The 22,240-nt window shown below is 47.4% G+C and overlaps 1 protein-coding gene across 1 annotated transcript in view; it reads right to left on the bottom strand.

Annotated features, from left to right (window-relative positions):
• The window catches only part of SEC14L1 (SEC14 like lipid binding 1), a 101,038-nt gene extending 88,841 nt beyond the window's left edge, over positions 1-12,197 (bottom strand). Inside the window, exon 1 of the mRNA XM_039501306.1 lies at positions 12,156-12,197. The gene's annotated coding sequence lies outside the window, so the exon portion shown is untranslated. The remainder of the gene's footprint in view (positions 1-12,155) is intronic.
• Between the last annotated feature and the right edge of the window lie 10,043 nt (positions 12,198-22,240).

Below are 22,240 nucleotides of genomic sequence, written 5' to 3' on the forward strand. Positions count from 1 at the left end.
TTCCTTGTTGGGCCTGTCCTGTGGTAGGTACCACCGGACTCCTCGTTGTTTTTGTTTTCTGATACTTGAAAATATTCAGGTTACTTCCAATCACAAGGGACCAGCCACTTGCCCCAGATCAATTGCACCTTAGACCACACACCAAAACAATGCTTTTAACCAATCCTGTAATAAACTAACTAAATTTGTATTAGGAAAAAGGAATAATAGCATCATTTACAAGTTAAAGCAAGCATATCTAACACAAATGAGTGTCAGTCTGTAACTCAAAAGGGGACAGAGATGTAGAAATCTGTCAATTCAAAATGCTTTTCAGAGCTAACCCATGCCAAGCAGCATGGTGATCTCTTTGCTTATGTTTAGGAATCATTGCCCCCTCAAAGTCCAGACAGCATGAAAGAGACCCAGTTTCTCCTTGTCAAGGGTTTTTATCCCCTCCACTCCAGAGTCCAAACTGATGAGATGAGTTCATGTGTAGGTCTCTCCTTCCTGGAGGGAGTTAGGAATGCAATCAGCAGGGCCTCTGTCCTTTGATGCTACACAATACCTCATCTGCCACCAATGGGCTATCTTGTATGCAGGATGAGCACTTTACTTTAAAAAGCAACAGAGAGTCAGGGCCGCCCAGGGCGGGGGCAAAGGGGGCAATTTGCCCCGGGGCCCCGGGCTCCGCAGGGGCGCCCAAGAGAACAGCTGAGGCTCCCGCCTCCGCCCCTCTCCTGGAGCCCTAGCGCATCAAGCGCTGTGTCTCCGGCGGGGCCCCTGAGCCCTGCCCCGCTCAGAGCCGCGTGGTGAGCTCAGCTGCCTCCGCTCGGCGTGGAGCTCACAGCCCCGCCCCCTCACCACGCAGCTCTGAGCAGGACGGAGCTCAGGCCCCGCCGGAGACACGCTGTGGCTGTTCAGCGAGGCGCTGAGGCTCTGGGTGAGGCGGGAGCCGGGGGTAAGAGGCTGGAGCCAGCGGGGTTGGCTAAGGGGCAGGGAGTCCCAGGGACAGTCAGGGCACAGGGAGGGGACGGAGGTTGGGGGAGCGGTCAGGGGGGCAGGGAATGGGGGGGTTGGATTGTGGGTGTTCTGGGGGGGTGGATAGGGTCAGGGCCGCCCAGAGGGGGCGGGGCAAGAGGGCCCAGGAGCTTCTTCGCTCCCGGTCTTCGCCAGCGGGGGGTCCTTCCGCTCCGGGGCGGTCGGAACCCCCACTGGCGACCGCCAGCGGGACCTGCTTCCGTTCGGGACCCCGCCGAGCTACCCGATGACCCGCGGGGACTCCCCCGCCCCAAGGCCCCTGGAATCCTCTGGGCGGCCCTGCAGAGAGTCCTGCGGCACCTTATAGATGTATTGGAGCATAAGCTTTCGTGGGTGAATACCCACTTTGTCAGACGCGCCACGAAAGCTTATGCTCCAGTCTATAAGGTGCCACAGGACTCTTTGTTGCTTTTTACAGATCCAGACTAAAACACCTCTGATACTTTACCTTAATTAATGCTTCTTTTCCTGTTTGGTGAGTTACCCAATTACAGAGGTTTACAATGCAAATACTCAATGTAACTTTATACCATGAGCTATATAGGTTATAAGTGAGATCAATACATGCAGCCTCCTACAAGCATTATAAAAAAAACCCCTAAACACATTCTTGTCAATGTAATATCTAATATCTATTTTGATGATACTAAACACATAGGTAAGCAAGACAGGCTTTCAGCTATGCATTTGTAAATGTTCAGTGAGGCATGGGGCCTTGCCATGAGCTGGCACCTGGTCCACCAATGTCACAGTCTCATCTCGAAAAAGGTATATTAGAACTGGGAAAGGTACAGAGAAGAGCAACAAAAATGACTAGAGGTATGGAACAGCTTCCATATGAGGAGCGATGAAAAAGACTGGCACTGTTCAGCTTAGAAAAGAGATGACTAAGGGGGGATATGATAGAGGTCTATAAAATGATGAATGTTGGGGAAAAAACGTGAATAAGGAAGTGTTATTTACCCCTTCACATAACACAAGAACTAGGGGATAGCCAATGAAATTAAATAAGCAGCAGGTTTAAAATGATCAAAAGGAAGTATTTCTTCACACAACGCACAGTCAATCTATGGAACTTGTTGCCTGGGGTTGTTGAGAAGGCCAAGACTATAAGTGGGTTTAAAAAAGATTTAGATAAGTTCATGGAGGATAGGTCCATCAATGGCTATTAGCCATATTATTGGCCAGCGATGCAACCCCATGCTCTAGGTGTCCCTAAACCTCCAACTGTCAGAAGCTGGGACTTGACAACGGGATGGATCATGGATTGTTGGCCCTGTTCTGTTCATTCCCTCTTAAGTATTTGCCACTGGCCACTGTCAGAAACAGGATACTGGGCTAGATGGACCATGGGTATAACCCAGTATGGCCATTCTTAGAACTTCTTCGGCAGACACAGAAAGTCATGATGGGCTTGTGCTGGTAATCTGAGACCTGGATCCAGATCCAAACCCATCCAATATCTGTGGTTGTTTGGACCTACCAGAACCATGATACACCTGCCTTGACTCGTGTGTATGAGTGTGTGTGTGTAAAAGTCCCACCTGTCTTGACTCTCTGTGTGTGTGTGTTTTAAACAAAGGATGATCTTCTGCTCTGAGAATGGTAGAACATTCTTAGAAGTGCCTTAAAAACTGGCTAAGTATGATATAGGGAGGCTTGTTTTTTACAAGCCCCCATCTAAAGATTTCACTTACAGTTTTAATATAAACTCGTCCCTGTTAATGCATTGCTAAATCATAACCCCTGATTTTGCAAGACACAAATTTAGGTTAGCTAACTACAAAAAGTTGGTGCAGTGTACCATGTGAACCATATCATGGATATGATCAGATTTATAAGGACAAAAGATGCCCAGGGGCCTTTTTACATTTCATTTGAAAAGGCTAAAAATAACTACCCAAATCACATTCCTTTTATTCTTGCAGGAGGCATAACCATCTCCTCAGCCAGTTCCGATTTATCGGCACTTTTACATGCAAAGTAGGGCGACAGAGGTTCTGAGGGCCAGTAATTAGTCTCCGTGCCCAGCAGCTGCAAAAGAAACAGCTGTAGGTGTTATTTTTCAAGGTTATTAATCGACTCCATGGAAAAAAAAAACAGAAAAGGCTGAGAGCTGGTGAACTGCAGCCTATAGTCACATGACAAGGACTTAAGTGGGGGAGATAAAATAAAAGAGAGCAGAGTATCCTAAATCCGATTAGTTATAGCAATTTCTCCAAAGCTAAATATAGAAAAAATCCTCCCCCATCTTTAGTTCTGTTGGCAGAGATTAGACGGCCTAAGGAAAGAGATACACCCTATACTAAAGAGATCACATTTTTGAAGAAAATTGCTGCTTTAATTATATTTAGGTATGTTACACTTAGGGAGACATTTTCAGCAAGGTTACAGCATGACCGGCGGTAGGGGGGTGAGGGGGCACAAATGGGTGCACCTGCAGTGAATTCTGAGTGCACATAGTAGTAGTTAGATTGGACTAGGGTGACCAGACGTTCCGATTTTAACATCGGTCAGGATGTGAATTGTCCTGATATTTTGCCCTCCGCTGCACAGGCGGAGGGGGCTCGTGCCCCCCCACCCCAACTCCACCCTGGCCCTGCCCCAACTCTGCTCCTCCCTCTCCCATTGGATCCCTCCCCAAATCCCTGCCCTGGCCCCACCCCCAGCCCCATCCCCTCATTGCCCTATTGGATCCCTCCCCAAATCCCCACCCTGGCCCTGCCTCTTCCCCAAGCACACCGCATTCCTCCTCCTTACCCCTCCCTCCCAGGCATGCGCTAATCGGCTGTATGGCGGTGCAAGCGCTGGAGGGAGGGGGGAGAAGCAGGACGCGGCAGCCAGCTCAGGGGAGGTGGAGGCAGAGCGAAGGCGAGCTGGTATGGAGGGGCAGGGCGTGGAGCTGCCGGTGGGTGCTCTGCCCCCACCAATTTTTCCTATGCTCTGGCGGCTCTTGGTTTTTGTTTTGTTGTTGTTGTTGCTCCGCCAACACTCCCTCTCCCCCACGTCCCGATATTTCATGTCTCTCATCTGGTCACCCTAGATTGGACTAACTACTTGATTTGAGTCAGGTCACAGAGAGAAGGATGGGATCCCAGAGCCTGCACAACAGCTAGATCCCAGGCAGGCTAGAATCCCAGAGCCTATATACCCATCACAGGAGGACAGGAGCCCACAGTCTACACAGCAGCCAGGTCACAGACAGGGGAACAGAATCTCTGAGCCATCAAAGTTATAGGTAGAAGTGAGAGGGACCATTTGTCTTCTTTTAAAGAGAGTTTAATGCACTGTCCCACTTCTAGAACCAAGATATAAATAAGCCAAACAGCCTCATCCTCCTTCTGCATTTTCTGCAATCAAAGTTATTTTGCCAGGCAGGAGTGTTCTCATTGGAAACACTCCAAGCACTTGAGCGCCTTTTGTGAGTCCCCTCCCATCTGGGCACAGCCTCCCGGAGGTTAAGTGGTACAAACAGGACTTTCCTAGCCCCAGGCCTTCAGAGACTGGAGGTGGGAGTAGAAACAAAAGGGTGCTCTTTTGCACATGGCTGGCAAGACAAAGCCACCTGACAGCCAGAGATTAAACTGTGCAAGATATCCTGGCAACATGAGGTTATACTGGATTCCCCTCCAGCAAACATCCAGCCAAAAGGAAATTAGCAGCGAGTTTATTGCAAGCTTGCAGCAAATAATAAAACAACAACAGCCACGTTAGAGGCAAGGAGAGGATAAAGAACTAGTAAAACTGCTCAGATTTATGGAAAATTAATTTAATCATTGTCTGGGCACCTGCGGGCTCCATATCCAGTGTATTAGTTTAACACAGACCCATATGGCGCCAGCGCCAGCTCTTTATTCAAGTGCTGGTTTCCGCCTTTGCTTATGAAAATTAATTGTCATAATATTGATAAGGCAAAGCAGTGACTCTCATAGTCCAATCACATGGGACTTTACTTGGGGAAGGAGGAGGCCAATTTACCTCCAAGGGGAGCTGTGTTATCCCATCTGCATTTGTTTTGCCTTTAATTTGTAGCTCCTTTCAGAGGGATACACATGGGGGAGGGGATAGCAGCCCAGGTTTGCTGCACCTGAGGCTCCTTTGTGCCAGGAATCAGAGGGTATGGCTACACTTACAAATCTGCAGCGCTGGTAGTTGCAGCACTGGTCATCCAGCTGTGCAGGGCCAGCGCTGGTGTGTGGCCACACTCTCAGCTACCAGCGCTGCAGTGTGGCCACATTTGCAGCGCTGTTGGGAGTGATGAATTATGGGCAGCTATCCCAGCATTCAAGTGGCAGCAATGAGATTTTCCAAAGAGGGGGGTGTGGGGCAGTGTGACAGGGACCGGGGGGGGGGGGGGGTGAGAGAGTGGATTTTTGGAACTGACACTGTGCAAAATCAGAAAATTTTCCCACCCCCTTACTGTTAACTGCAAACAGCCTGCATCCAACATACTCTCTTTCCCCTGTCTGCCCCCTCCCCCCGTTTCTCTCAAGCAAAGCAAACACTCAACCCCTGTGAATGACTCCTTTTCTCGCTGCTGGTCAAGCAAAACGCAAACACTCAACCCCTGTGAATCACTGATCGTTCACAGATTGATCACAGCAAACAGGAGCTGATAAGCAGCTCCGGTAGAGCAGCTCCGCTAGCAACGGAGGTTCACAACAAAACAAAGAGAGGCTGCAAAACAAAACAAAGGGAGTAATTTAGTTAAAAGCATTCTGGGATACACCCGTATACCCTGGAGGCCAATAACAGCGCTGGTGTGTGGCCACACTTGATGACCAGCGCTGCAATCCTTATTCCCCATGCTGAGTGAGGTGTACGGCCAGCACTGCAGCCAGGGAGTTGCAGCACTGGAAGTGCCCTGCAGGTGTGGCCACTTACTAACTGCAGCGCTGGAAAGCCTCCACCAGTGCTGCAAGTCGCAAGTGTAGCCATACCCAGAGAAGCCAAATAAAACTCATGTTGGGCTTCTGAGTGGGGAGATGAGACAGTCAGCACAAAAAGCTGTTGCTTTGGTATTTTCCCTTTGATTCTGCCTTGAAAAATCTCTCATGAAAATTTACCGTCTCCAGCATAAATTTGCTAGTCTGTCCTTCATGAGGAGACTGAAGCAATTAATGACATTTTATCCACTCCTCGGCAAAATGAGTTATTGGCCCCAGCTGAGTAGAATTTTGCAAGGCTGTATGTAATTTGTGCAGAGACCAGTCACACCACCAACTTATTCAGAGAACAAAGTTTTCATGGCAGGGACTGTCTTATTGCATTTGTAATAACCCAAACACCATGGGGTCCCAGGTTAGATCAGGGCCTGTCGATGCTACTGTAACATAAATAATAATTTGTATATGTGAGCAGGCTCAACTGCCAACCATATCCCAGGGCTGGGAGAGGAAACACATTATCTCCAACCCAACTGTGCTAGGGACGGCTATCAGTTGTAAGAAGGGTGCTTAGGACAAAGAGAGGTTGAATTCTCAAAGTGGGGAGGTCTTCATAACAGATGTGAATATATTCCACTGTTTAGAATGTAAGAGGAGGCAGAGGCTACCCAAAAAGTCACAGCATAAAAGGAACCAGGGTGTTATGTTCAACAACCTAGGCTGGAAAGGGTACTCCTCATATGATCTCCAGCTGTGAGATTAGGAAGCGGGAGGTGTCATAAACTAGTCTGGTCATGCTCTCAGGGTAGACACTGCTCTGTTGTGATTGGATCCAACTGCTGAATCCCATGTGCTTCTAAGGCCCCTTGGGTCTGGGTAGTGACTGGTCACTGTCTCTAGCTCTGGGTCTCTTGGGCACTCCCAGGTACAGACCCTGTGTCTGGCACCCTTTTGGGCAGTGGAATCCTACAGTCCAGCCACCTAGAACCAGTACAGCCCTCCCAGGTCCCACAGTTGCTTAGAGATGTTTCCCCTCAAGTCCAGCTGGCTGTGGGGGCTCTGGCTGTCTAATTTCTCTCTTCAGGAATCACGTGACTGTAAAGCAAGGCACGCAGGCTGAGCACAGAAATTGCTCATTCACAGTTTACTCTTTTAAAAAGCACAAGAGAGAAGTACAGTTCTATGGAAAACACCGAACTCCTCAACAAAACCCCCTCAGCCTGAGCTCACCACCCCTGTGAGTCCTGGGTTTGTCCGAGCTCTCCCTGCCTTCTTGGAAGCTGTTGGTTCCTGCACATGATGGTGAGGGACAGGCCTCCCTTGCTTAGAAACGTACATACCCCTTTTAACACTGACTCTGTCCTCTCTTTTCCTATATGCTGCAAACTGGGGAAGGTCTAGGCTCCAGCTCCTGCCTCCCCCATCCACATCTGTGAAGAGAGAGCCATTCAAAGCCAATGGCCCTGCTGGCAGAAAACCCATTGGAGGGAAGAGCTGTTCAGTGCTAATGGTCCTTGATTGCTCTGTCTTAATGTCTCTGTCTCATGTCTGTCTACTAAGTGTTGAGCCTCTGCTACAAAATGGATGCTCTAATCCAGTGGTCCGCAACCTTTTCGGTGTGGCGGGCACCGGACAACGAGCCATCAAGGACCGTGGCCAGTGGACAAGCATCTGCCCAAATGCCGCTGAGAAGTGGCAACGTCAAGAGGTGTCACCACCGAAATGCCACTGAGAAGCAGCGTCATCAAGAGGCATCGCCACCGAAAATCGAAAATTTCACACACATGCCGATATTGAGCTGAACTCACTGTCTCAGGGGGACATGCATCCTATGTTTCTCGGCGGCATTTAAGCGACGACGCCTCTTGACGTTGCCGCTTCTCGGCAGCATTTCGGCAGATGCTTGTCTACCAGCCAGTACGTGGGCGCATATAGATACCCCAGCAGGTGCCATGATGCCCGCAGGCACTGCGTTGGGGACCACTGCTCTAATTCATAGGGAAGATCACAATCATTCCCAAAACAAAATAGAATTTCTAGTTTGACACAGACATATCTCCTAACTGTCACAGGAGTCTCATTGGTCAGTGCGCTGGATGACTCCAGGGCCTTTCCCTTTCAGATCGAGAGTTCAAACCAGCCTAGGTCAGTAGTAATAGAAAACAATCATCCTCTTCGGAGGTCTGTGTAAAACGTGGGTACCATAACAACTCGCAGTGCAGATGCACAGCATAAAAACCACACCCTGGCTGACAATATCAGCAGGGAATCCAAAGACTGAATGGGATCTTCTCATGCCTAGAGCTGGGTCCCTGAGTCCAGAACAGCAGTGAGACACATTGACAGGCAGCAAGGCGTTGTGCTATTAGGGCCTATGCTTTACTTGCTCTGAGCATGGGGCACTTCGAGTGGGTTTAGTTCTGGTGAGAGGTGTCACGTTGATAGCCTAGAGCTTGGGCCAGTATTTTCACAAGCAGCCTCTGACTTGAGGTACCTCCATTTTTGGATACCCAATGTGAGGCACCCTGTGTGCTGAACACCCACCATCCCAGTTAAAGTCAGTGGGAACTATGGGCATTCAGCGCTTCTGGAAATCTGTCCCAAGGAGGTGTCTTTAGCTGGGTGCTCAAAAACAGAGGCACCCAAAAATCGGAGGCTGCTTCTGAAAATGTGGGCCTAGCTCTAGATAAAAAAGTGCCAGCTGAATGCTGCCGAAGCTGGCAGAGGTCACAGAGAGGTGTAGTCACCAGTGGATGCAAGACTGAGTCCCATGCTTCCTAGGTTGAGAGGCTAGAAGTGATGTAGAGAGGTACAGTATTGTGGGGGGGTCCTTTGGGCTGGGGAGAGGCAAAGGAAGCTTTTTTCAGGACTGTGTAGCACCCCTTGTGGCCAGCACTGCAGAGCTGCATGACCAGACAGCTGCCGAGAACTGTGGCCACCTCTCTCATGTCCCTGTAACACTAGGCCTGAGAGAGGGGAGGGCGACTTGGATAAGAGAGAAAAGTGTCTCAAGCTGGGCAAAGATGGTCAGAAGCTACATTTACCTTTGTGGCTGTTGTATCAGAGTCTATACAGCCAGTGGGATGGCTTGACTCCTCTATTTCACAGCGCAATTGGTAAACAAATCATGCATTTTTACTGGGAAGAGAAAAACAAACCCACCACACACACAACCACTGAACAAAAAAGCTTCGATAGTACTGTGCTGCGATGTGCCAAAGGAAGCATTCATAAAACATATGGGCTTGGCCAGATCAATGAAATTACAGAGTGCCTTGTTCCTGGCAGGCACACAAATCCACTTTCTAATGAAGTTTACAGCTAGTGGAATTTAGGTCACTACTCGGAAGCGATCAGTTTATTCCAGGCAGCTCTTTAAATATTTTAAGAAATTGCTGTCAAATTAAGTCTGATCACATCTCAGTGAAAAGGCCCAACTTGCTGGCTTAGCAGATTTCATAGGCTGAGTTGAAAAACTCTTTTTTCTTTCAGTTCCCTCTGGGCCTCTCCTGCTGTGTAATCCTGGCACCGTGTTAAACAAATGGCCCAAATGTAGCCTGTGTCTGGAAGGGCTCATTTTGTCCCACATCTGGCTCAGTCTCCCCATGCCCCAAACAAGACTGTCTCTCCCCTATGGGATGAGAGACGTGGGAGATTTGCACTAATAGGCTGAGGATGCCCAAACTTCATGGAGTTCAGAAATGCAATCCTGTAATGGCTGGATTTTATTGCTGCTGAAGGAAGATACTATCTACAGCCAGACCTGTATTCTAAAATCAGCTCTCACGGGAGCAGCTAAAAACAGCATCTTAGCAGAGGTTGATCCTTAACTAAAGGTTGAACTAAATTGTACTGATACCTTGGGCATGGGTTGACTGTCTGGGTCACAAACAAGGCAAGAGGCTATGTTGCAAGCACAGGTCACACGCTGTGTTTCTCCTCCCTTGCACGGACTCCTGAATTATTTTTATAGTTGCTTAGCTGAGCGGACTTTTTGCAAGATGGGCTGTAAGGCTTTCAGCAGCCCAAGCACTGGGGGCCATTCTGCCTGTTCCTTAGGGATATTCTGAAGTGGCTGCAATAGTCAGTTGTCTGGGAGGGTTGACCTTTAGTGTAGGTTTCACTATACAGGCAAATGCCACAGGCATGTGCATTGTATTTGGATACAGATTTTGAATGCAAATGAAGTGCTGTCACAAAGCTCATGGAAAGTTGCCAGTGCCGCTGCTGTCACAAGGTGCAGACACCTCAAAAAGATGCCCTCACTGTCCTTGTTATTGAAATAGCAAGAGCCTTTTTAATGCTATTGAAGTTGATGCACAGGGATCTGGAGGCACAGAACGCTGCAGCTGTTTAGTCACAAACGAAGGCAGTTAGGCCAGAATGCAGTAACAGTGCTAAGCTGAAGTGGACGAATGCCCAGTGTCGGAATGATGGCAGGACTGAGCCCTCAAGGTTCACATAGGAGCCCCGCTATGCGTCAGACCCACAGTTTTAGCAGCTGACACCCAACCTCTGTGTGCCCTTCCCAGCTAGGCACCCCCATGCTGTTTGCTCTGAGTATCCGTCAGGTGGCCTTAGCTACTATACAGTTTGCATAAGCAACGCATTGATGAGACAAGGAGAAAATTGCCCTTTCAATTCCTATTACCCTGCTGAAGTGAGACAAATCCCCTGGGGTTCCCACTCACAAAATGCATCATCTTCCTCACTGTAGATGTTAAAGCACTGTACAAGCCTGGCACTTGTCAGTATCTTCAGATACAGGTAAGGGCCCATTTCTGCAGCCCTATGGTTTTGTATGTGCACGTAAGAGCCCTACTGTGGCCTATACACGTGAGATCCTCAATTGTGTGCACCCTTCCGTAGGATATGTTTACACTCAAAGCTAGGGGTGCGAGTCCCAGCTTGCATAGACAAACTCACACCAGCTTGCTAAAAATGACAGGGTAGCTCAACGAGAGGTAGCTCGAGTATGTATTCACATGCTGGGACTCACACCCTTAGCTCTGAGTGTAGACAGACCCATAGTGGGGTAGCACTGGTAATCTCTCCCACGACACTTCTTAAATACCCGACAGCCCCTTTGAAAGGCAAGCATTGCTACTCCCAGATATATTTACAAGGCCCTTCATTTTCAGGTTTTATTTTATTTAAAATTTCCCAGGGATTCATCAGTGTTTATTGCAAAACTTAGAAAATGGGCACAAAAAAAAATCAGTGTAAAAAATTAACTTCAGTTTTCTGAGTTAATAGGGGAGGATGGGAAGACAGAATAAAAGCAACAAACAGAAAAGTAAGCATACTGAAAGTAAAAGCAGTTTAATGCTATGGTTAATTTCATGAACTGTATATTAACAGTACACACACACACAACACACACTAGCATAAATACATCTACCTCATGAAATGTATAGGATTCTCTTAACAATCAGTATTTTCATGTATTTGAGTGGTCTAAAATTCAGGCGGAAAAAAAAAAAGTAAAAACCAGATAGTAGCTATTGTGAAACCCTGAAATTTTTCAGTAATAATTGAAAATGAAGGGCCTTAGACACGTATGACCTCTGAGGGAAAATAAGTTATCTCTGATCAACGGAATTTCTCAGTAATCACTCCTCCCAGCTGATGGTGAAATTTTAGGAAGGAACTCTGGTAAAATTCACAGAACCCCTTTCCTGCTCCTAAGCATGGCACTTGTGCTGATACTATTTATTTTCCGATCAGTGGCATTAGCCCATCTCCTGGCTGCAGAGCTGCTCACTGCCTACCCCTAGCATGCCACTCAGTGTAAGTATTTTCAGGTGCTACTGAAAGGCTCCTATTTATTGTAGTATTGGGAAGCAAATAGGGGAGTTTAGTAGACAAAGAGATGTGTGTGTGTGGAGGTATCATTCATATCCAGATCTCCAAGGCCATTCCCTGATTTGGGAGGCCCTCTAGGAGAAGCTATTGCTGAAACGACCCATCTATCTCTCTCTTCACCTGCAGCAGGACATTTCTCTCTGCTGCCTCAGTTTCCAAAGACTTGGGGGAGGATTGTGGGTTGCTGAAGCTAGTGTCAGATAACACTGTGGCTGGGGCTCTGATTGGTAGGCTGAGTAGATTCTACCCAGCCATTAGTAGGGTGATTTGGCAGTTTCTTTACTTGAAAAATAGAAATGTTTTGCCTGAACCAGAGGCAGGGGTTGGTGATTCCCAAACTTTTTGGCAACTAAGTCAATTTGCCAGAACAGGGGCCAAACTTACCCAACGTGAATTGGTGCAGCTCTAGTGACTTCATACCTCCGGCTCCAGTGAACTTACTCAAGACTTGAGTCAGTTCCTGCCACCTTCATTATCTATGCACTTCTTGCCATTATGACAGCATCCCACCTCAACCTATGGCAGGCACCACCGAATGGGAGGTGAGCAGCACTGCCACACCAGGGCCAACCACAGAGGCTCATTAAAGCAGCAGAGGGTGAAGTTTAGAGTACCCACCCCTAAAGGCTGAATCCCCAGAGCAGGGATTGGGAACTCTGTGCTCCAGCACCTCTATGGTGAAAGTCTCAAGTTTGTAACATTTATTTTAATTGGCTGCATTCAAATCCAGGAAAGGCTAACAGGTCTCCCAGATGGTTAGTGTTTGGCAGCCATTAAAGTAGGTAGGGGCAGCGGCAGGACAGGGTGAAGGCAAGCCGCTCATTAGCTGTTTACATGAATGGAAGGAGCTGCAGCCCGCAATCTTCACCCTCTTAATTCCTATGCAAATCAGAGTGGCAGGTACATAAATTTCCTCTTCCTCCAATGCAAAGTTTGGCAGTTTGCATACCACAATCACAGGATTGTCAGTTACCCCTAGGTCATCTGATTTGAGCCCCAGCTCCATTAGGGACAGATCCTTCCCCCCTAGTCACATGCTGCAGTACCTTACTCTACAAGAGATGTCACTTATGGGACCCGGGAATAGCTGAGGGTGGCACAATCTGATTATAGTGATTACTTGGGACCCCATCCACAGCTTAGAGCCTCATTGTGCTAGGCACTGTACAAACACAGAACAAAATGATGACACTCCCTCTCCCCGCTGAAGAATTGACAATCTAGGTATAAAATGAGACAATCAATGGATACAGCAGATGAGGCAGGGGAGCACAGGGAAACAATGAGATCATACTTGTCAGCCTGATAGGCAGCACTCACAGCACATCAGCGACTTAACCTTTGTTGGGATGCTTGTGGGCATTACAGTAGAGGAGAGTCTGATGAAGGACAATGAAGTGACCTTGGGGATTGTTGCCCTTGTGGTACCTCTTCACGATCGATCAGGGCACAACGCACCCAGCTGCACATTTCTGCGAGCAACAAGGTAGCACTGGTTTGAGCTTCCAGCCCAGGCACGCTTCAGTTAGGGTTGCCAACTTTTTAATTGTATGAACCCGAACACCTTTGCCCCACCCCTTCCCCTGAGGCCCCGCCCCTGCCTCACCCCTTCTCTGAGGCCCCACTCCCACTCATTCTACCCCTTTCACTCCATTGCTCCCTCTTCTCCCCCCCCAACTTACTTTCACTGGGCTGGGGCAGGGGGTTGGGGTGTGGGAAGGGGTGAGGCCGGGGATGAAGAGTTTGAGGTGCAGGAGGGTGCGCTGGGCTGGGGCCGAGGGCTTTGGAGTGCGGGAGAGGGTTCGGGGTCTGGGAGGAAGTTAGGGTGTGGGAAGGGGTTCTGACCTGAGGCAGGGGGTTCAGGGTGTGGACTCTGGCTGGGCAGCACTTATCTCAGGCGGCTCCTGATTGGCAGTGCAGCGGGGCTAAGGCAGGCTCCCTGCCTGCCCGGACTCCACGCTTCTCCCAGAAGCAGCCAGCATGTCCGGGCCCTAGGCGGCTCTGTGTGGTGCGTGCTGCCCCCATAGCTCCCATTGGCCACGGTTCCTGGCCAATGGGAGCTGTGGAGCCGGTGTCCCTAGGGGCTGCAGGGACATGCCAACTGCTTCCAGGAGCTGTGCGGAGCCCCACTGCACCAACAACTGGACTTTTAACAGCCTGGTCAGTGGTGCTGACTGGAGCCGCCAGGGTCCCTTTTCGACCGGGAGTTCCAGTCAAAAACCAGGCATCAGGCAACCCTAGCCTCAATCGTGCCCCTTTTGAGGCACTAGGGTCCAAGAGTAATCAGGAACAAACGAACATAAAAGTCCAACAACTCAAAAGAGGGCAATCCAATGAACCCTCAAGTGAGACCTCACCCTTCTAGCTAAGCACTGGAATAAACTGCTTAGGGAGGTTGGGGAATCTCCATCATTGGAGGTATTTAAGAGCAGGTTAGGCCAACACCTGACAGAGATGGTCTACATAATACCTAGTCCTGCCTTGAGTGCAGAGAACTGGACTAGACCTCTAGAGGTTTCTTCCAGTCTTTATTTTATGCTTCTATTCAGGGCTTGGCTTCACACAGTCAGTACTTCAGCCCCCCTACAAAACCCCAGGGTCCGGCCATTTGTCTACAGTAGGGCCAAGATGTCAGCCCAGGGCTCATGCTCATTAGTGAAGGAGCTTGGTTTAGTGAATTGAACAGGGAGCTGGGAGTCAGGGACTGCTGGCTTTTAACTCCAGCTCTGCCAAGCAAGACCTTGGGCATGTTATTTAACCTCTCTATACTTGATTTCTCCAGCTGTACAATGGTAATGAGGTTTGGCTCACTGGTGTGAGGTGAGGCTTAATTCATGTTTTCACAGTACATCAAGAATTGAAAGTGCTCAGTATTACATGGCAGAGAGATATGACATTTCCTTCCCCCTGCAGGCATGAAGGAAAGAGCCCTAATTCATACATTTTCCCCCAGCGCCTGGCAGCTCAGTATAGTGTCACAAGCCAAGTGTTCCATTTAGCTTGCTGCAGTTTGAGAATGATTAACAGGAGATGGTTTTTTTTTTTCTTGTTTTAGTCCTGGGGGGATTGCCTTGTCACTCAAACTGTTGTAGAGCCCACTGATTATGTCCTGAACAGTGCACAAAGCATATGTTAATAGCTGCTAAATATAAACATCTGCAGCTAGGTACAGAGAACATACATTAGAATGTGTATAGCAGAAAAGGTTCTCCTTGCTCCAAATGATGCATTCAGAAAGGTTCTTTTTTAGAGCTGGTTGTAAACCCAAATTTTCATTCTGTGGGAAACCCTAACATTAAGAAAAATTCCAAATTGGGACAAAAAAGCAGAAATTTCCAAATTTCCTACTAAATGACAATTATGAAAAATTTTCATTCAGGAGCATTGAAATGTGTCATTTTGATAGGGTCACATTATTTTGCTTCAACTTTATCATTTTGATTCATTTAGTTTTGACTTATTACATTTAATATATTTAAATGTTAATGATATAAGTATCATACATTAATATTAAATATATATACTATAGTAAAATACATTAACATAAAAGTCAAAGCTAAATGAATCAAAATGATAAAGTTGAAACAAAACATTTAGATAACAAAACATAATGAGAAAGTCAAAATGATGTTTTGCCATTGAAGATTTTGTTGCAATGAACACATTGCCAGCTAAATATTTGTATTTCAATTAAATTGCATTTTTCAATGGAAAATGGTTCCATCTTTTTAAACCAGCTCTAGATTTTCTATTAAAATGGCATTCCTGGCCTGATTGGTGGAGAGGGTCTATGCTACCATTCAAAGGGATGTAGATTTGATACTATGCAGAGAACCAAGATTTGATTTCCCCATGCACATCCCTGACTCCACAGATTGGGAATCCATCACTGTGGTATCTAGGTAGCTCAGTACCTGGAGTACATTGGGTGTATGTGACAGGCTGATAGAAGGGAAACTGAGGCACGACAGTGCACCTAGGTGGGGAGTGTATAGTGACCTCTAATCCTCATATGGCAAAAATATTGCTCTGACCCAGGGTGGTAAGTGATAGAAAATGAGTAGTAATAAAGGTACAGAGGTCCCCCAGATAGAAAGAAAAGGCATTTCTAGCTCATTGCTCAATGTTGAGAGTAAGAGTGAGTAGCTTTAAACACAAACACACAGTAAGGTAGATCAAATAGACTTCCCAATGGGGGAGGGTTAGCTTTTCTACTTTAAATGTTACTCACCCTTGTGGACCTAGGGAACAATTTAGACAGGTCAGGCTCCTGGAAACAATGAGCTCTCTCCCCCATCCCACCCCACGTTGGCCAAGTACAATGGTGACAGTGAAACCATACTGCACTGGGGAGAAAAGAGTCTGTCAGATCTCCTCTCGCCAATTGAGTGGCATTTTCAACAAGCTGCCGAATCTACCTCCCTCCCACTCTTTGAATGTCACAGCACTCTCACAGGGTGTCAGAATTATGGCTCAGGATTTTTTCAGAACACTGTGTTTTTGCCAAGAACTTATTTCCTCTGCAGGCGTATAATAGAACACACGTTATGTAACATCCTTACTGTACAAAGCCCCAGCAGAAAGGTGACCCTGCAGCAGAGGTGAAAGTAAGCCGGTCCGGTCCAGCATACCGGCAAGAGCAGGTACGCCATGCCGGACTGGACCAGCTTCCCCAGGCTGGTGATTTAAAGGTTGGCCTAGACCTTCCCCACTGCAACTTGAGACCATTGCTCCTTGTTCTGTCATCTGCCATCACTGAGCACAGCTGAGCTCCATTCTCTTTGGAACCCCCCTTCAGGTAGTTGAAGGCTGCTATCAAATTCATCCTCACTCTTCTCTTCTGCAAACTAAACCCCAGTTCCCTCAGCCTCTCCTTGTAAGTCATGTGCCCCAGCCCCCTAATAATTTTCGTTGCCCTCTGCTGGACTCTCTCCAATTTGTCCACATCCCTTCTGTGGGGGGGTGGCAAAACTGGATGCAATACTCCAGGTGTGGCCTCACTGGTGCCAAATAGAAGGGAATAATCACTTCCCTTGATCTGCTGGCAATGCTCCTACGAATGCAGACCAATATGTCGTTGGCCTTCTTGGCAACAAGGGCACACTGCTGACTCATATCCAGCTTCTAGTCCACTGTAATCCCCAGGTCCTTTTCTGCAGAACTGCTGCTTAGCCAGTCAGTCCCCAGCCTGTAGCGGTGCATGGGATTCTTCCTTCCCAAGTGCAGAACTCTGCACTTGTCCTTGTTGAACCTCAGATTTCTTTTGGCCCAATCCTCCAATTTGTCTAGGTCACTCTGGACCCTATCCCTACCCTCCAGCGTATCTACCTCTGCCCCCAGTTTAGTGTCATCTGTACACTTGTTGATGGGATTAATTGCACCCTCAGCATCTTTATCAATTATCTGGATGAACAAAACTGGCCCCAAGACCGACCCCTGGCGCACTCCGCTTGATACCGGCTGCCAACTAGACATCAAACCTTTGATCACTACCCATTGAGCCCAACAATCTAGCCAGCTTTCTATCCACCTTATAGTCTAATCATCCAATGCATACTTTTTTAATTTGCTGGCAAGAATACTGTGCAATACAATAACCCAGCAATACAAGACAGACATAAGGGGTGAAATCCTGGTCACACTGAAGTCAGTGGAAGTTATCATCTTCAGTGGGCCCAAGATTTCACCAAATATCTAAGATTTCCCACCACAGCATTTGTATTCTCTCACAGCTGAAGTAGTAAATAGACCTTGCAATACATGAAAAAGCTGAGCTGGAAATTCGGCTCTCAAAGTTAGCTCTGTGACAGAGCTCTGGGTTGTCTGCAGAATCCTCTAAGAAGCCTGAAAGTCTCCCCTTCTCCAGGATTCATTTTTGTCCTTTTCCACTTAGCAAACACTGGTTAGCTTGCTGTAGCCTGAAAGGAGAGGAACTTGGCTTCTTTGGTTTAACAATTTATGTGGGGCCTTATCACACCCAAGCCATCTTTCTGTGTGTAAGCAGAGCTCGTGTGTGGTGAAAGCATTTATCCATTGTTACTAGGGTGACCAGAGGCCCTGTTTTTAAAGGGACAGTCCTGTATTTAAACCCTCCTGCAGGTGTCCCTAATTGTTACATATTTCCTTATGTTGAATATGGGACACCTGGTAAAATTACTCATATTCAAGTGAGTTCAGTGGCAATCAATCAGAACTATGTACTACAGAGGTTCAAATTAACATGACATTGACTGAGCCCCTGTTAAAAAGAAATGGTGGGCGGCTGGCAAGCAGGGATCTGGCCAGCAGCAGGACCTGCAAGTACTGACTTTGGTGGGCGGGGGGGAAAACAGACAAATTACGGGACAATTTTTGTCGATTTTTAAGAAAAAGTTGGGACACCTGCAGCAGGGCTTAAATACAGGACTGTCCCTTTAAAAACAGGGCCTCTGGTCACCCTAGTAACAATGGATAAATGCTTTCACCATACATGAGCTCTGCACTAGGATTCTAATTCTCTAGAATAACTTTTTTCTAAAGGGGTGGGGGTGGGAAATTTGATTGGACAGATTTAGCCACAGGTTCATTACGACAGTCTGTGCTCCTCTTGCATGAGTTGAATGTCAGTATTTGACAAACTCATGTCCCTTTTAAAAGGAACAAGCTACTGTGCTGTCCAAGTGGACTTGACTGCCGAGTTGTAAATTCCATTTGGAGGTTTACCTTTGAAATGCCAATCCTTGTACTTAATTAGCATTATCATAACATGAATGTGATAGCACGCGTTAGGTCAAGGGTAGGCAACCTATGGCATGTGTGCCGAAGGCGGCATGCGAGCTGATTTTCAGTGACACTCACACTGCCCGGGTCCTGGCTGAGCTCTGCATTTTACTTTAATTTTAAATGAAGCTTCTTAAACATTTTAAAAACCTTATTTACTTTACATACAACAATAGTTTAGTTCTGTATTATAGACTTATAGAAAGAGACCTTCTTAAAAACATTAAAATTAGAGCGAATAAATGAAGACTGGGCCAGAGGTGAAAGGAAGTCAGTATGATCCGGTACGGCGTGTCGGACTGGACTGGCTTCTCCGGTGGTGCTTTAAAGGGCCTGGGGCTCCCCACAGTGGCAGGTGCACTGGGCCCTTTAAATCCCCGCCCGAGCCCTGCTGCCCCGAGGTAGCAGCGGCAGGGCTCCCGCAGTGACTTAAACGGCTCCCGCTGGTAGGTCTGGGGTGATTTAAAGGCCCTGGGGCTCCCAGCCACAGCTGGAGCCCCAGGGCCTTTAAATCTTGAAAGGCCCTGCCTCTTCCGGTTGAGGCCACGCCCCCGCTCAGGACTCCAGCATACCGGTAAGTCCTTTAAGTTACTTTCACCCCTGGACTTGGCCCACCACTTCTGAAAAGGTTGCTGACCCCTGCGCTAGGTCATCTGAGTAGCAAGAGGAATCCGTTGCTGCTCAGACAAGGGAGTGTTTCCTGAAATCATCATGTGTGTATAAAGGATACTGCCAGTAGCTCTTACTTAGCAGTATTATCCCTAACTGGGCATCTTTGCAATGACAAGAGTTTTGTCTTCACTTCAAAAATAGGTGTGTGCACACATGGGGGGGGGTGGTTATAATGAGACAACTACATGTGTTTGCTGTCCCACTATAAAATCCTAGTGGAGTTAAGGCACCTGTAGTTTTTAGCATGAGGTAGCTAGGCAAGGTCAGCACTATACCTCTTCCCATAGTTGATTCTGTCTGGTTTCCTCATGATAAAAACTGCATTAGCTATGCTGCTGTAGACAATTTTTTGGCAGTGAAGACAAAGCTAGTGATGGCCTGTCTTCACTAGGAAAAAGGGGGATTTTCTTGAGTTAGCTAACTCCCATTAATACCCTAGTGAAAGCAAGGCAGTTTGTAGTTCTCACAAAACTTGGCAGATCAAGTTAAAGCCCACAGGGGGAGCTTGGTCTTTTAACCGGACGCGCTAACTCACATGAAAGCTACAAACTGTCTTGTCTTTACTAGGAGTTTACCTTGAGTTAAGAACACACCTCTTCTCCTAGAGAAGACAACCACTACTCTAGCTGTTTATCAGCTATCTGGACAGGAGGCTAAGTGGAGGGGATGGGCACTAAATGGGTTAACATGGTCATGTTTAGTGTTCTGGGTTCAAATCCTATCTTAGATTTCAAAAGAAAATAAGTTTGATAACCTGATTCTAGTCTCCTACCCAAAGTCCTAGTGCATGATTAACATACCCTGTTCCAGGGATCCCTATGACTAGAATGGCAAAAGGGCAGAAGTCAAAATTGTGAACAGTGCTGTGCAAGGACACCAAACTAAAACAGTGCTACAGAAACTCAACGACGATTAGCAGAGGTGTGAGCGGCCACAAGACTGAAATAGCACTGAGAGCACTGGCAAGTGCGCATGGACCAAAATAGAAGGCTGTGTATGTTACATTTATGAATAGAGAGAGCTGTGTGTGTGTCAGCCTACGATTAGATAAACAGGACAAAAATGCTGTCAATGCACATTCCCCCTACGTATGATTGATTAGAACTAGTTCTGTCCATTTGGTGGTCAAGAAATGGAGTGATTGGAAGTCAGGACCTGAATCCGCATTTATAAATACATGACCTATGAACACATTGCCTTTGCTACTTTCAGGACAAACTGAAAGCCTGTATTCCCCAAAGATCTTTGCAAACGTAAGTGGGACCATAACCTGCCAAAGAATAACATTCCTTCTCACAAGAGAGGCCCTTTCTCTAACAAAGCACACTTCCTCTTGGGCTCTCAGTCAGCCGTGGAATTAGTCCAAACAGATAACTCATCGCTCTGGAGACTCATGTACTAATGAGACAAACTATTCTTGCCCACTCAGGAAGGAACATCTTGCTTCAAACTGAATAAACAAGTACACAGCTCGCCTTATCAAAGTACACAGAACTTGGGGTTATAAGGAGACTCCTTTAAACAATTAGTTGTATTTTAACCATAGTGTTTTACTTCAGTATGAAGAACCACCAAAGTGGCTGAGTGTTGACCCGGTAGATGACTGGCACTGCAGAAAAAGAGATGGAGCATGTCCATAACAGTGATTTATAGAAGCTTTAAGCACCCCACTCAGACACAGTAAATGCGACAGAACCACCTGTGAATGACAGGCAGAGTTCTCCCACTGAAAAGCATTTGACTTGCACTAAACCTAATGGAAGATTTCTGCTGGTCTCTGAGGGGTGAATTTAGTCCTAGGATGTGAAAGGTTAATTTACATAATACAGGCAGACTATATAGCTTATAATTATACAGGTTAGAAAGGAAATCTAAACAACAGTGGCAGCAGGCATGGCATGCCAAGATCCAAATGTGGATTGGGGGCAGGAGGAGGAGAGTAAGGGGGAAATACAAAAATAAGATATAGATACATACGCGTGAATAATGTGAATGAATAAGTAAAAGATAAGTATATACTATATATCACTTATCCGTCCCGCGAGGCGGGGGGGATGCGGGATCTCTCCACATGTGACGCCACCACCGCCGTCGTGGTGGTGGAGTTCGTCGACGAAGCGAGAAGGGGATCAATATATACGTCTAGAGATGAGGCGCGGATATATCGATCCCTGAAAAAGCTACCGCCCGCCCGGCGGCGGGTAGTGTAGACGTAGCCTAAGAATAGCAAATGGGGGAAAAAAAAAGGGGGAGCAAGTGGACAGAAATAAGGAGCCATGGTGACAGCCACAATGAGATGTGGCGCAAGGGGAGCCAGGGATGGAGGGGGAAAAGCAGCAGCCAATCCAAAGAGGTTGGGAGTGACTGCATTAGACCACATCAGGATCAGCTGCCTGCTTTCAGACAACTTTTAAAACAGTCCCTCTTTTTTCCCTCCCAAAGAATCTTAGCTCCAAGCCATTCCGCATGTAACCTGGGGAATTTAACTGCATGCCAAACCAGGGACACTGGGAGAAAGGAACAAAAAGCTACCTTAGCGGACACCCTAGTCCCAATCCACAGCTGCAGCCGATGCATGTACAGCTCAGCTAGGGGTAAGGAAAGAGACTTATCTGCAGTGGGCAATGGAGAAGGCCCTGTCTTCACATTCTCATGATCCTGGTCCAGCTGTGCAATGGGCTGGTTCCCTGCCAGAATTAACAACCCATGGCTTGCTCTAAGTCATGTGGCCAATTGCCCCAAGAAGTACCAGCCCTGTCCTCCTTTCCCCCAGGTACACAGAGGGGCTTGGCATGGGAGTAGTTGCACTGTTTCTTCACAGCAGCTAAGGATTCTTTTCCATCAAGGGCATCTTCCAGGAGCCAGCTATGCTGGCTTTAGCGCAGCTTAGAGCCACACAAAGTAACCCCTCTGGCAGCCAGGACCTTTGTTGAGAATAGGGGAGGAATTTGTTTTTGAAGCCAGTGCTCAAGAGAGGCTGTGTCTAGATTCACCCTGAGGTTTCCTTTTCTGTCTAAGACTTTCATATTTAAACTGTC

This window comes from Mauremys reevesii, linkage group 15, assembly GCF_016161935.1.
Source record: "Mauremys reevesii isolate NIE-2019 linkage group 15, ASM1616193v1, whole genome shotgun sequence".
Classification (NCBI taxonomy): Eukaryota; Metazoa; Chordata; order Testudines; family Geoemydidae; genus Mauremys; species Mauremys reevesii.